The sequence below is a fragment of the Thalassophryne amazonica genome, chromosome 2, assembly GCF_902500255.1.
Source record: "Thalassophryne amazonica chromosome 2, fThaAma1.1, whole genome shotgun sequence".
Classification (NCBI taxonomy): domain Eukaryota; kingdom Metazoa; phylum Chordata; class Actinopteri; order Batrachoidiformes; family Batrachoididae; genus Thalassophryne; species Thalassophryne amazonica.
This window is the reverse complement of record NC_047104.1, coordinates 122,654,548-122,670,110: the sequence shown is the minus strand read 5'-3', so window position 1 is coordinate 122,670,110 and position 15,563 is coordinate 122,654,548.

The window sequence follows — 15,563 nt, the reverse complement described above, 5'->3', positions numbered from 1 at the left end:
GGTGAGTACTTATCCAAGCAATATAGCTTTTAGCAGTCAACAATCCTGAAAAGGTTTAACAAATGATTAGCTGGTTAATCAGAATAAGAATGCAGAGATACTACCTCAGTCTTAGGCGATATCTCGGCACTGAGGTGGAGACGCCGTCCTCCTGATATACCTTGGTGCCGAGTAGAAACAGCTGTGTCCAATAATGGGTGACAGCTGTCACCCTGGCTGCTCATCTCAGGTGGCGACGCCCTCTGGTGCCTGGAGCCCGCACTCCAGGCAGGGCGCCCTCTGGTGGTGGTGGGCCAGCAGTACCTCCTCTTCAGCGGCCCACACAACAGGACCCCCCCCTCAACGGGCGCCTCCTGGCGCACGACCGGGCTTGTCCGGATGGCGACGGTAGAAGTCGGCCAGGAGGGCCGGGTCCAGGATGAAGCTCCTCTTCACCCAGGAGCGTTCTTCGGGGCCGTACCCCTCCCAGTCCACCAGGTACTGAAGACCCCGACCCATTCGACGGACATCGAGGAGCCGACGCACGGTCCAAGCCGGTTCCCCGTCGATGATCCGGGCAGGAGGTGGTGCCGGACCCGGGGTGCAGAGGGGTGAGGTGTGATGGGGCTTTATCCGGGAGACGTGGAATACTGGGTGAATCCGCAGCGAGGCCGGCAACTGAAGCCTCACTGCGGCGGGATTGATGATTTTGAGGACCTTGAAGGGGCCGATGTATCGGTCTTGGAGCTTGGGGGAGTCCACTTGAAGGGGAATGTCCTTGGTGGACAACCATACCTCCTGCCCAGGACGATACGTGGGAGCCGGGGCCCGCCGCCGGTCTGCATGTGTCTTCGCTCTCGTCCGGGCCTTCAACAAGGCAGAGCGGGCGGCACGCCACACCCGACGGCACCTCCGTAGGTGGGCCTGGACCGAGGGCACACCGACCTCTCCCTCGACCACCGGAAACAAGGGGGGCTGATACCCCAAGCACACCTCAAACGGGGAGAGGCCGGTGGCTGATGACACTTGGCTGTTGTGAGCGTACTCGATCCAGGCCAGGTGGGTACTCCAGGCCGTCGGGTGCGCGGCTGTCACACAGCGTAGTGTCTGCTCCAAGTCCTGGTTCGCCCGCTCTGCTTGCCCATTGGTCTGGGGATGATACCCAGACGAGAGGCTGACCGTGGCCCCCAGTTCCCGGCAGAAGCTCCTCCAGACGTGTGAGGTGAACTGGGGACCGCGATCGGAGATGATGTCTGATGGTATACCATGCAGACGGACGACGTGGTGGACCAGGAGGTCCGCTGTCTCCTGGGCCGTTGGAAGCTTCGGGAGGGCCACGAAGTGGGCCGCCTTGGAGAAACGGTCCACTATCGTGAGGACGACGGTGTTTCCCTGGGACGGCGGGAGACCCGTGACGAAGTCCAGGCCGATGTGGGACCAGGGGCGATGAGGCACGGGCAGTGGCTGTAGCTGCCCTGAGGTCTTCTGGTGGTTGGCCTTGCCCCTGGCGCAGGTGGTACAGGCCTGGACGTAATCCCGGACATCGGCCTCCAGGGATGCCCACCAGAAGCGTTGCCGGACGACTGTCACGGTCCTTCGCACCCCCGGGTGACAGGAGAGCTTAGAACCGTGACAGAAGTCTAGGACTGCGGCCCTGGCCTCTGGTGGGACGTATAGTTTGTTCTTTGGTCCGTTTCCGGGGTCCGGGACACGGGTCAGGGCCTCCCGGACGGTCTTCTCCACGTCCCAGGTGAGGGCGGCCACGATAGCGGACTCCGGGATGATGGGATCCGGGGGATCCGACGGTTCCGCTTTGACCTCATCTTCGTGCACCCGGGACAATGCATCCGATCTCTGGTTCTTGGTCCCGGGGCGGTAGGTAATCCGGAAGTCAAAACGGCCAAAGAACAGTGACCAGCGGGCTTGCCTGGGGTTCAGACGCTTAGCGGTCCTGATGTACTCCAGGTTCCGATGGTCAGTGAAAACCGTGAATGGCACGGCTGTTCCCTCCAACAGATGTCTCCACTCTTCGAGGGCCTCTTTCACAGCAAGGAGTTCCCGATTGCCGACGTCATAGTTCCGTTCAGCGGGGGTCAACCTGCGGGAAAAATAGGCACACGGGTGAAGGACCTTATCGGTCTTCCCGCTCTGGGAGAGCACCGCTCCTATCCCTGAGTCCGAGGCATCCACTTCAACCACTAACTGGCGGCTAGGATCGGGCTGCACCAGAACTGGTGCAGACGAGAAGCGCCGTTTCAACTCCTTGAACGCGGCCTCGCACCGGTCCGACCAGGTGAAGGGAACTTTTGGAGAGGTCAGGGCTGTCAGGGGGCTAACTACCTGACTGTAGCCCTTGATGAACCTCCTATAGAAATTAGCAAAGCCGAGGAACTGTTGCAGCTTCCTACGGCTTGTGGGTTGGGGCCAGTCTCTCACCGCCGCAACCTTGGCCGGGTCCGGGGCGACGGAGTTAGAGGAGATGATAAACCCCAGGAAGGACAAAGAAGTGCGGTGGAACTCACACTTCTCGCCCTTCACAAACAGACGGTTCTCCAACAACCGCTGCAGGACCTGATGGACATGCTGGACATGAGTCTCAGGATCCGGAGAAAAGATGAGTATATCGTCTAGATATACGAAGACGAACCGGTGCAGGAAGTCCCGCAAGACATCGTTTACCAACGCTTGGAAGGTCGCGGGAGCATTAGTGAGACCGAACGGCATGACCAGGTACTCAAAATGACCCAAGGGGGTGTTAAATGCTGTCTTCCATTCGTCTCCCTTCCGAATCCGAACCAAATGGTACGCGTTCCTAAGATCCAGCTTGGTGAAGATTCTGGCTCCATGCAAGGGGGTGAACACTGAATCCAACAAGGGCAACGGGTATCGGTTGCGAACCGTGATCTCGTTCAACCCCCTGTAATCAATGCATGGACGAAGTCCGCCATCTTTTTTACCCACAAAAAAGAAACCAGCGCCCATCGGTGAGGTGGAATTCCGGATCAACCCGGCGGCTAATGAGTCCCGGATGTAGGTCTCCATTGATTCGCGTTCCGGCCGTGAGAGGTTGTACAGCCTACTGGACGGGAACTCACTGCCTGGAACCAAATCAATGGCACAATCGTACGGGCGGTGGGGAGGAAGCGTGAGAGCCAGATCCTTGCTGAACACGTCCGCAAGGTCATGGTACTCCGCTGGCACCGCCTTCAGATTGGGCGGGACTCGGACCTCCTCCTTAGCTTGGGAGCCGGGAGGAACCGAGGAACCGAGACACTCCCGATGGCAGGTTTCGCTCCACTGAACCACCACCCCGGACGGCCAATCAATCCGGGGATTGTGCTTAAGCATCCATGGAAACCCTAAAACCACACGGGAGGTGGCCTGAGTCACGAAGAACTCGATCACCTCCCGGTGGTTGCCTGACACTACCAGAGTTACTGGAGGTGTCTTGTGTGTGATTGGTGGGAGTAGGGAGCCATCTAGTGCTCGAACCTGCACAGGCGAGGTAAGAGCCACCAGAGGGAGCCCTATCTCCCTGGCCCATCTGCTGTCAAGCAGATTCCCCTCAGAGCCCGTGTCCACCAGTGCTGGGGCCTTCAGGGTCGAATCCTCAAACAGGATCGTGACTGGGAGTCGTGTAGCAATGTGGGTGTGTCCCACGTGAATGTTTTGGCCCACCCCTGGCCCAGTCTCTAGGGGCGGGCGTTGGAGTTTAACCGCTCGGGGCATTCGTTTGCCATATGCTCACTCGAGCCACAAACGTAACAAGCTCCGTGGGCCCGCCTCCTTTGTGCTCCAGGTGCCCTAAATGTTGCCCTGCTCGTGTCCATAGCTTCGTCAGCAGGGGGAGCCGTAAGCGCACGGAGCGCCGGAACAGAGGAGCGTGGGGACGGCGGAACTCGATCGGACCCGGAAGGGAGAGGGACGACCCGTGCCTGGCCACGCCCTTCGCCTCGTTCCCGACGGCGTTCTTCTAACCGGTTGTCAAGCCGTATGACTAGATCAATGAGCCCATCTAGATCCCGCGGTTCGTCCTTAGCCACCAGGTGCTCTTTTAGGACCAGAGACAGTCCGTTTACAAAGGCAGCGCGGAGGGCAGTGCTATTCCAGCCGGATCTCGCAGCCGCGATGCGGAAGGCGACTGCATAGGCAGCTGCGCTCCGACGTCCCTGTCGTATGGACAGTAATGCGGTCGAAGCGGACTCTCCTCTGTTGGGATGATCGAACACCGTTCTGAGCTCCCGTACAAACCCGTCGTATGACTGAAGGAGCCGTGAGTTCTGCTCCCAGAGCGCTGTAGCCCAAGCGCGTGCCTCCCCGCGAAGCAGATTTATCACATAAGCTACCCTGCTAGCATCAGTTGCGTACATCACGGGACGCTGAGCGAAGACGAGTGAACATTGCATAAGAAAGTCCGCGCACGTCTCCACACAGCCTCCGTACGGTTCTGGAGGGCTTATGTAGGCTTCTGGGGACGGAGGAAGGGACCGTTGAACGACCAGAGGAACGTTGCTTTCGCGCGCAGGGTCCTCAGGAGGGAGAGCCGCAGCGGCGCCCGAAGGGCGCGCCTCCACTTGTGCGGCGAGAGCCTCCACCCTGCGGTTTAGGAGCACGTGCTGCTCGGTCATTAAGTCGATCCGAGAGGTGAAAGCGGTGAGGATCCGCTGCAACTCACCGATTACCCCTCCCGAAGCCTCCGCCGCGCCTTGGTCTTCCAGTGGCCGTTCAACAGCCGGTTGACGCCCCTCGGGGTCCATGACGCTGGCCGAGATATCCTGTTGTGAAAGTGTAGGAACACGGACCCACAACAGGGGGCGCAATGAACGGACAATGGAGGAAGATAAATAACAAGGTTTACTATTGTGAAACAAGCACAATAAGTACACAATCACAATTTGGGGTCGAATTTGCTGGTGTCGTGTGGGCAGGCTCGAAGGTAGGAGACGCCCGTCTCAGTCGAACCGGAACCACCCCGATCTCCTCTGCCACCGAACCCTGGAAATACTGGAACCGCCAAGTCCCGAATTCCCAGGTGGCCACTGCCTCCGCTCGTCGGATCCGGTACTGCTGGCAGGAGAGAGCAACAACACACAGGTGTGATGCGACAGCACCCAGTAACGAAGAGGGGAGAAGCCGCCTCCACCTCTTGTCAATGCACAACAGGAAGGTGAGTACTTATCCAAGCAATATAGCTTTTAGCAGTCAACAATCCTGAAAAGGTTTAACAAATGATTAGCTGGTTAATCAGAATAAGAATGCAGAGATACTACCTCAGTCTTAGGCGATATCTCGGCACTGAGGTGGAGACGCCGTCCTCCTGATATACCTTGGTGCCGAGTAGAAACAGCTGTGTCCAATAATGGGTGACAGCTGTCACCCTGGCTGCTCATCTCAGGTGGCGACGCCCTCTGGTGCCTGGAGCCCGCACTCCAGGCAGGGCGCCCTCTGGTGGTGGTGGGCCAGCAGTACCTCCTCTTCAGCGGCCCACACAACACATACAATTAAACCCTGCTGCACTACATTCAGTTTCATTGCTGCAGTATACTGAAGGAGGACAGTGACGCCAAGTCAGCTAAAAGTTTTGTTCCAATGCTCCTCAGCGCGCTCATGCAGGTGTTCCACCTGCTGCATGTGCCTGATGTTTGGGAAAACGAGTGAGACGAGAGCTGCGTGGAGCCACACATCTGGCTCTCTCTGTCTCCTCCTCCTCTCTGCGTCACTCCATGGGTCAGAGCCCAACTAAGCACGCATGCTTGCACACCACTATGGTGTGGATTTAAAGGAGCAAACTGGAGCAATCTGAACTGTTCAGCAGCTGACGGTTGGATGAATATTGGTGTGTGTGTGTGTGTGTGTGTGTGTGTGTGTGTGTGTGTGTGTGTGTGTGTGTGTGTGTGTGTGTGTGTGTGTGTGTGGAGACAATTCACCTCATTCACAACGTGACAGAACTTAACACAGCACTGTTACACGCAACAGCACGGAACATTATTCTTGACCGTGCGTAATGGTTCCTGATAATTCTCCAGCAACATGTGCCATTAATCGTAAAGTGTGGTAACTGGTTGCAACAGTTCCTGAGGACACATGATGCCTCTGCCTCAAATCATCACATTCGTGATGAGCGTCCAAGAATGTATACTTCGTGGCATTTGTGACGTGCCATTGTTATGTGTAAATGCAGCATTAGGTAACAACAGTGAACAATGAACGCTGAACTGCAATGCACTGTGGGAGTTTATGGTTTTGGGGTTTTAAATGTTATTGTGGCTCACACTAGTTTAAAAAAAAAAAAAAAATGCATGAACTCCTCTTATTGACACAGACCACAAACATTCCTCTTCATTTATTAGAGATGGTGCGTTTTTTTTTCCAGTTGTCGCCCATGCATTTCTTTTTTACCTCAGCCGTCAGAGCTATCCTTCTGCACTTAAACACAGTATCACATGGTGGATTATTACAAATAGACAATGCATATATCCCAAATTGATGTCATTACCAAATGTTGTGAGAGCAAGGTGGCTCCATCAGGAGACACGGCTGTGCATGTGCATCTATGGAGTAGGTGGATGAGCAAGAGAGAGAAAAAGCAAACACTCCCAAATTGACTGATCTGTCAGCCTCTTCGTGCACAGGCTGTTGTATCACCTACATGCTCGGTCATGCCTAGAGAAACACACCACAAAATACAAAAAAAGCAAAAATTTAATGTTTCAGGAAATATTTCAAGTGCATTTTCCCTCTTGACATCTGCCTTATATATCACAACCAAACTTTGCATTTGGTAAGAATGAATAAACCCCTGTGCATCATTCTTCTATTTTCTTGATGTGGTCTTCTTAATAAAATAAGTCCACAGACAGTATGCAACTGCATACTGCAAATAATCTGACTGTTGAAGTATAATTAAGCTTCTTCATGATAAATAGCCTCAGTGCAGTTGCCAGAGCTTGTTAGGCCAAGAAAGATTTGTGAAAATAGAGGGATGAAAAGAGCACTGATCATTTTGAGGCAATATCACTGAACAAACACTGAGACACATCAACAATTTATGATGTTGCATGTTTTGCATCTTCTTTTCTCTTTTCAATCTTCATGCTTAAGTTTTATAAGGCCAGGCAATGTGATAAAACTTAAATGAGAACCTTTCAACAACACAGGTTGTCTATCATTCAAGCAGCCAAGTGAATAGACCAGAAAATCCAGTTGATCACAGTTAGGCAACTGACAGATCTTCCAGTGTTGGAGGTTAGTACTCTGGTCAAGATGCTTTTGGATGTTCCTGAATACTGTCATGGTTATGGACATACTTTAATTGTGGAATAATTCACTAGTGCCAGCTTGGTCTCTCTGACGTAGACTATCTGTTGATCTCAGTCATGGTTCCGACACATCCCACAATCCCTGCTAATGGAGTTGCCAGACTGCAACACCTACGTGCGATCACCTCATTATACTACTCAGTCATTCCTTGCAGATTGCCATGTGTATTTCTGAGTTACACACAAACCTGAGTTGGTTTCCTTATCTGCTACTGTTATTGGGTCTTAGCCTGCAATCGGATTTTGGATTACCCGTGATACTGAGGGTCACACGTTTTTCAACTTTAAAAGTGTTTTGAATGTTTCATCCATGCTGTGGTTGTGTATTTGGTTCTGACAAATTGCATGATACCTGCAGAGGAAATTTTTCTGACTAAAATTTACTCTGCTGGTATAACATTTGATCCCAGTTCAAATAGTTAAATATACTCTACCACAGAGCTAAATCAACTGAACATAGTGTAAAATCAACTCTTATTGGAATAAAACCACTTGTATTGACTAGACTGTGTCGCCGACTGCACGGTCCCCCATAAAAAAGGGGGGACCCCTAAAGGGTGGTTGGCTCTCACTGCGGTATTGTATCACTTCTTGTTCCGGAGCACAGCTGTGTTTTGCTGTATCTGTTAGCTGTTTAATCTGCGCAGTTAGATTGATCTAGTTAACTAGATAACGATTTGTTTCACAGTGTAATCTTCACATGCCTTAACTAAAGCACTCCCTCTGCTGAATCACCTCTAAATTATTTACACATTATTCTCTTATTATAGCTCTTAGCCGGTTTAGCATGGCGGCTTCTCCTGTCTCTCCCGCACTTTTCTGCTCTGGGTGTGAATAAGTGTAGCTTATTCGTAGCTTTGGAGGCCAGGCTGGGCGAACTGGAGACTCGGCTCTGCACCGTGGAAAATTCTACAGCTAGGCAGGCCCCTGTAGTCGGTGCGGACCAAGGTAGCTTAGCCGCCGTTAGTTCCCATCCAGCAGATCGCGAGCAGCCGGGAAAGCAGGCCAACTGGGTGACTGTGAGGAGGAAGCGTAGTTCTAAACAGAAGCCCCGTGTACACCGCCAACCCGTTCACATTTCTAACCATTTTTCCCCACTCGGCGACACACCCGCCGAGGATCAAACTCTGGTTATTGGCGACTCTGTTTTGAGAAATGTGAAGTTAGCGACACCAGCAACCATAGTCAATTGTCTTCCGGGGGCCAGAGCAGGCAACATTTTTTGCCAGCTTGCACTCGACCGAGACGGACGCACTTTTCTCTTCTCCCTCCCTCCTTATCTTTCCTGCTTTTGTGGCGTGTTGTCTGTGAGGCTGCAGCATTGCTCTTCTGGAAACGACAAAAATGGATCTGTTAAAGTGGTCTCTGAACGCAATTGACACTTTTTTCTACAAGATCTTCGGGAGCGGAGGACCCGACCTGTCCTGCTGGGACGCATGTGATGGGTTACGTGATGGACTCGTGGAGGAGATGGCAGGTCATGTGCCTTTACATGCTTTCTGTGGAGGACGTTGAAGATGTGTACATATTCGGCTTGGTGGTGACCGGCTTTCTGATGTGTGGAGCGGGGCACTTGCTGGTTTACCGGAAAATCAAGAAAGTGGAAGCGGCTTTGATTGGTCATTCCAAGCTGCCCTATATGATTGATTCGATTGGGAAGGCAGTGGCTGCGCAGTCGGCGGGGGTTAACCACGCATTGGATGACATCTCTGGGAAGATTGAAGCCCTGGAAACCCGCTTTGACCGTCTGTGAACACCACATTCTACATTTCAGATGCATTGGGAGCCACTCTGTTCTCAGAACTGTGGAATCTCTCAGGCGTCTGTTAATCTGGCTATTCATTTGGCTTCCCCAAATACAGCTGCACTTCAAGGTCGCTGTGATAAGATACCTCCTCAGAAGAACAACACTCTTATGCCTCGCTCCCTGGTCTTCCCCTCTCCCCTCAGCTTCTCCAGCCCTGACGTGAACTGTGGACTGTCCAGGACTTTCTCAGCCTGCGCAGGGCTGTTCCGCCCCCCCCCCCCCCAGACTGTCGAACAAGGCCGTCGACAGCGCCGAAACTGGCTGCCTTCCGGAGTGTTCTGGTAAACTGGTCCTTTCTAATCTCAGTTGTCGTCCTGTGTCCTTGTTTTGTCTCTGTGATTATTGTTTTTTTGTGCTGATGGGATTTTTATTTTTTTTTCCGGCTATGAGGGTTTTTTTTTTTTCTTCTCCTTTTCCCTCGTGGTTTGCTTCATATATATGTTTTATGTACCGGGCCGGCCTATGTGTTATGTGTTATGTGTGTTGTTTGTTATGGGTCGGTGTTGGTTTGCTCAGCCCTGCTGTTGACCAAGGCAGGGATGTACATCTGGAGCTGGTCCCCGGGCGCCTAATGGTGACCTCTGCTCCTACTGGCAAATAAGATGGGTTAAATGCAGTAGCCACATTTCATTGTGCAGGAAAGTTCTTCTGTTCTGTGCATATGACAATAAAATTTCCTTGATCCTCCTTGATCCTTGATTGAAGGAAATGTGAAACTGCTGGCTAAGGCTAAGCGTAAATTTGGTAAGATTGTAGTTCACGTCGGCAGTAATGACACCCGGTTACGCCAACTGGAGGTCACTAAAATTAACATTGAATCGGTGTGTAACTTTGCAAAAACAATGTCGGACTCTGTAGTTTTCTCTGGGCCCCTCCCCAATCGGACCGGGAGTGACATGTTTAGCCGCATGTTCTCCTTGAATTGCTGGCTGTCTGAGTGGTGTCCAAAAAATGAGGTGGGCTTCATAGATAATTGGCAAAGCTTCTGGGGAAAACCTGGTCTTGTTAGGAGAGACGGCATCCATCCCACTTTGGATGGAGCAGCTCTCATTTCTAGAAATCTGGCCAATTTTATTAAATCGTCCAAACCGTGACTATCCAGGGTTGGGACCAGGAAGCAGAGTTGTAGTCTTACACACCTCTCTGCAGCTTCTCTCCCCCTGCCATCCCCTCATTACCCCATCCCCGTAGAGACGGTGCCTGCTCCCAGACTACCAATAACCAGCAAAAATATATTTAAGCATAAAAATTCAAAAAGAAGTTAGTTAGTTAGTTAGTTTAAATGAGTCAACACAGACTAACACTAACTGCCAGGACGCTCGTAGCACGGGCCGAGGCGGAGGATTAGCAGCAATCTTCCACTTCAGCTTATTAATTAATCAAAAACCCAGACAGAGCTTTAATTCATTTGAAACCTTGACTCTTAGTCTTGTCCATCCAAATTGGAAGTCCCAAAAACCAGTTTTATTTGTTATTATCTATCATCAACCTGGTCGTTACTGTGAGTTTCTCTGTGAATTTTCAGACCTTTTTTCTGACTTAGTGCTTAGCTCAGATAAGATAATTATAGTGGGTGATTTTAACATCCACACAGATGCTGAGAATGACAGCCTCAACACTGCATTTAATTTATTATTAGACTCAATTGGCTTTGCTCAAAATGTAAATGAGTCCACCCACCACTTTAATCATATCTTATATCTTGTTCTGACTTATGGTGTGGAAATTGAAGACTTAACAGTATTCCCTGAAAACTCACTTCTGTCTGATCATTTCTTAATAACATTTACATTTACTCTGATGGACTACCCAGCAGTGGGGAATAAGTTCCATTACACTAGAAGTCTTTCAGAAAGCGCTGTAACTAGGTTTAAGGATATGATTCCTTCTTTATGTTCTCTAATGCCATATACCAACACAGTGCAGAGTAGCTACCTAAACTCTGTGAGTGAGATAGAGTATCTCATCAATAGTTTTACATCCTCAATGAAGACAACTTTGGATGCTGTAGCTTCTCTGAAAAAGAGAGCCTTAAATCAGAAGTGCCTGACTGTGGTATAACCCACAATCTCTCAGCTTAAAGCAGATAACCCGTAAATTGGAGAGGAAATGGCATCTCACTAATTTAGAAGATCTTCACTTAGCCTGGAAAAAGAGTCTGTTGCTCTATAAAAAAAGCCCTCCGTAAAGCTAGGACATCTTACTACTCATCACTAATTGAAGAAAATAAGAACAACCCCAGGTTTCTTTTCAGCACTGTAGCCAGGCTGACAAAGAGTCAGAGCTCTATTGAGCCGAGTATTCCTTTAACTTTAACTAGTAATGACTTCATGACTTTCTTTGCTAATAAAATTTTAACTATTAGAGAAAAAAATTACTCATAACCATCCCAAAGATATATCGTTATCTTTGGCTGCTTTTAGTGATGCTGGTATTTGGTTAGACTCTTTCTCTCCGATTGTTCTGTCTGAGTTATTTTCATTAGTTACTTCCTCCAAACCATCAACATGTCTATTAGACCCCATTCCTACCAGGCTGCTCAAGGAAGCCCTACCATTAATTAATGCTTCGATCTTAAATATGATCAATCTATCTTTATTAGTTGGCTATGTACCACAGGCTTTTAAGGTGGCAGTAATTAAACCATTACTTAAAAAGCCATCACTTGACCCAGCTATCTTAGCTAATTATAGGCCAATCTCCAACCTTCCTTTTCTCTCAAAAATTCTTGAAAGGGTAGTTGTAAAACAGCTAACTGATCATCTGCAGAGGAATGGTCTATTTGAAGAGTTTCAGTCAGGTTTTAGAATCCATCATAGTACAGAAACAGCATTAGTGAAGGTTACAAATGATCTTCTTATGGCCTCAGACAGTGGACTCATCTCTGTGCTTGTTCTGTTAGACCTCAGTGCTGCTTTTGATACTGTTGACCATAAAATTTTATTACAGAGATTAGAGCATGCCATAGGTATTAAAGGCACTGCGCTGCGGTGGTTTGAATCATATTTATCTAATAGATTACAATTTGTTCATGTAAATGGGGAATCTTCTTCACAGACTAAGGTTAATTATGGAGTTCCACAAGGTTCTGTGCTAGGACCAATTTTATTCACTTTATACATGTTTCCCTTAGGCAGTATTATTAGACAGCATTGCTTAAATTTTCATTGTTACGCAGATGATACCCAGCTTTATCTATCCATGAAGCCAGAGGACACACACCAATTAGCTAAACTGCAGGATTGTCTTACAGACATAAAGACATGGATGACCTCTAATTTCCTGCTTTTAAACTCAAATAAAACTGAAGTTATTGTACTTGGCCCCACAAATCTTAGAAACATGGTGTCTAACCAGATCCTTACTCTGGATGGCATTACCCTGACCTCTGGTAATACTGTGAGAAATCTTGGAGTCACTTTTGATCAGGATATGTCATTCAATGCGCATATTATTTAAATATGTGGGACTGCTTTTTTGCATTTGCGCAATATCTCTAAAATTAGAAAGGTCTTGTCTCAGAGTGATGCTGAAAAACTAATTCATGCATTTATTTCCTCTAGGCTGGACTATTGTAATTCATTATTATCAGGTTGTCCTAAAAGTTCCCTGAAAAGCCTTCAGTTAATTCAAAATTCTGCAGCTAGAGTACTGACAGGGACTAGAAGGAGAGGGCATATCGCACCCATATTGGCCTCTCTTCATTGGCTTCCTGTTAATTCTAGAATAGAATTTAAAATTCTTCTTCTTACTTATAAGGTTTTGAATAATCAGGTCCCCTCTTATCTTAGGGACCTCATAGTACCATATCACCCCAATAGAGCGCTTCGCTCTCAGAGTGCAGGCTTACTTATAGTTCCTAGGGTTTGTAAGAGTAGAATGGGAGGCAGAGCCTTCAGTTTTCAGGCTCCTCTCCTGTGGAACCAGCTCCCAATTCAGATCACGGAGACAGACACCCTCTCTACTTTTAGGATTAGGCTTAAAACTTTCCTTTTTGCTAAAGCTTATAGTTAGGGCTGGATCGGGTGACCCTGATCCATCCCTTAGTTATGCTGCTATAGACTTAGACTGTGGGGGTTTTCCCATGATGCACTGAGTGTTTCTTTCTCTTTTTACTCTGTATGCACCACTCTGCATTTAATCATTTGTGATTGATCTCTGCTCCCCTCCACAGCATGTCTTTTTCCTGGTTCTCTCCCTCAGCCCCAACCAGTCCCAGCAGAAGACTGCCCCTCCCTGAGCCTGGTTCTGCTGGAGGTTTCTTCCTGTTAAAAGGGAGTTTTTCCTTCCCACTGTCGCCAAGTGCTTGCTCACAGGGGGGTCGTTTTGAGCATTGGGGTTTTTCCGTAATTATTGTATGGCTTTGCCTTACAATATAAAGAGCCTTGGGGCAACTGTTTGTTGTGATTTGGCGCTATATAAATAAAATTGATTTGATTTAAAAATTGGTCCACCCTGCCTACACTGCGTATGCGTCATCAGCCGCGGTTTACCGATTAACACCTCATTTCTGCGTAAAACTGCACTCCAGTCATCATCTATCTCAGCGACAGATATCTGAAGCTTTTGTACAGCAAACATTTGCACATAAATTCAGCATTATTTCATCAGAAAAGGCAGAGGAAGCGATCACAGTGCCACAGCTACACGACTGCTAACTGTTGTGTTCACTGGTTGTCGTCATTTCAAAGTGTCATGGATTATCCCCTTGTTTCTGCTTAAAACGGCCTCGTTTCTGCTTAAAACTGACTGCAGAATGATTTAAGAGGTTTTACCTTGTCATCTGATGGTTAATAATCACATTAATCCATTTGATCGCTTTGGGTGAAGACAGTCTGTCCACGGAGCATCCGAAATGACACGTGCAGTGAAGGCACGGCAGGGTGGGGGGTGGGGTGTTTTTTACTCTATTTAGACTGGGATCAAATGTTATCCCAGCAGGGTCAATTTTGCTCAGCAAAATTTACTGTGTCCACTCATGACAGATATCTTTGAACATGGTGATTTTCTGCAGTTTCTTGTTGTGACAAGAGTGCGACTGACCGCACATTTTCTAAGTGCCATGCGAGCAGTGTTAGGTGTCCGTGTGTGTCACCTGGAATTTGGCGACACCTGCCGCTCGAGGGTGCAATGGGTTCACACAGCGCACACTCTGTCTTTCAGGTGCTTGTGTGCACAGATAGTTGTAGCAACAGGTGTATGAGGCGCTGGCGACAGGGACGACATTACATGGTTTGCACATGATTCCTGCGTCATGCGCACTTAGTGTGCACTTCGTCTAAACTTCGTCTAAACTTTGCACTATGTGTGAAGGGGCCCTTACGTTTGAATGATATGTTGTGCTTTTATGTACCTCGTGTTTGCACTGAAAAGGAAACAAAGGTTTTTAGTTTTTCTACTCCCTCTGCTTGGATTGCCCTCCAAACTGAATTGTAGCTGTCATCGTTGATTGCTCTCAACGCTTTCTGATGATGAAGAAGAGGAGGAAAACGTTGCCACGAACAGCGGGAGAAGAAGAAAACTAGAAGGGTGGAAATGAGAGTGGGGACTTTGAATGTTGGTAGTATGACTGGTAAAGGGAGAGAGCTGGCTGATATGATGAAGAGGAGAAAGGTAGACATATTGTGTGTGCAAGAGACCAAGTGGAAGGGAAGTAAGAGCAGGAGCATCGGCGGTGGGTACAAGTTGTTGTACCATGGTGAGGACAGGAAGAGAAATGGTGTTGGGGTCATTTTAAAGGAAGAGTATGTTAAAAGTGTGTTGGAAGTTAAGTGAGTGTCTGACAGGGTGATGAGTGTGAAGTTGGAAATTGAAGGGGTGATGATGAATATCATCAGTGCATATGCCCCACAGGTAGGTTGTGAGATGAAGGAGAAAGAAGATTTCTGGAGTGTGTTAGATGAGGTGGTGGAGAGTGTGCCCAAGCATGAAAGAGTGGTGATAGGAGCAGACTTCAATGGGCATGTTGGTGAAGGGAACAGAGGTGATGAGGAAGTAATGGGTAGATATGGTATCAAGGATAGGAATGGGGAAGGACAGATGGTAATTGATTTTGCAAAAAGGATGGAAATGGCTGTGGTGAATACCTACTTTAATAAAAGGGAGGAGCACAGGGTAACATATAAGAGTGGAGGAAGGTGCACACAGGTGGACTACATTCTTTATAAGAGATGCAACCTAAAAGAAATCACAGACTGTAAGGTGGTAGCAGGAGAGAGTGTCACTAGACAGCATAGGATGGTTGTTTGTAGGATGACTTTAGAGGTAAAGAAGAAGAAGAGAGTGAGAGCTCAACAAAGGATCAAATGGTGGAAGCTGAAGGAGGAAGACTGTTGTGTGAAATTTAGCGAGCAGGTGAGAGAAGCACTAGTTGGAGGGGAAGCAATTTTGGACAACTGGAAAAGTACTGCAGATGTGGTGAGGGAGATAGCTAGGGCAGTACTGGGTATGACATCTGG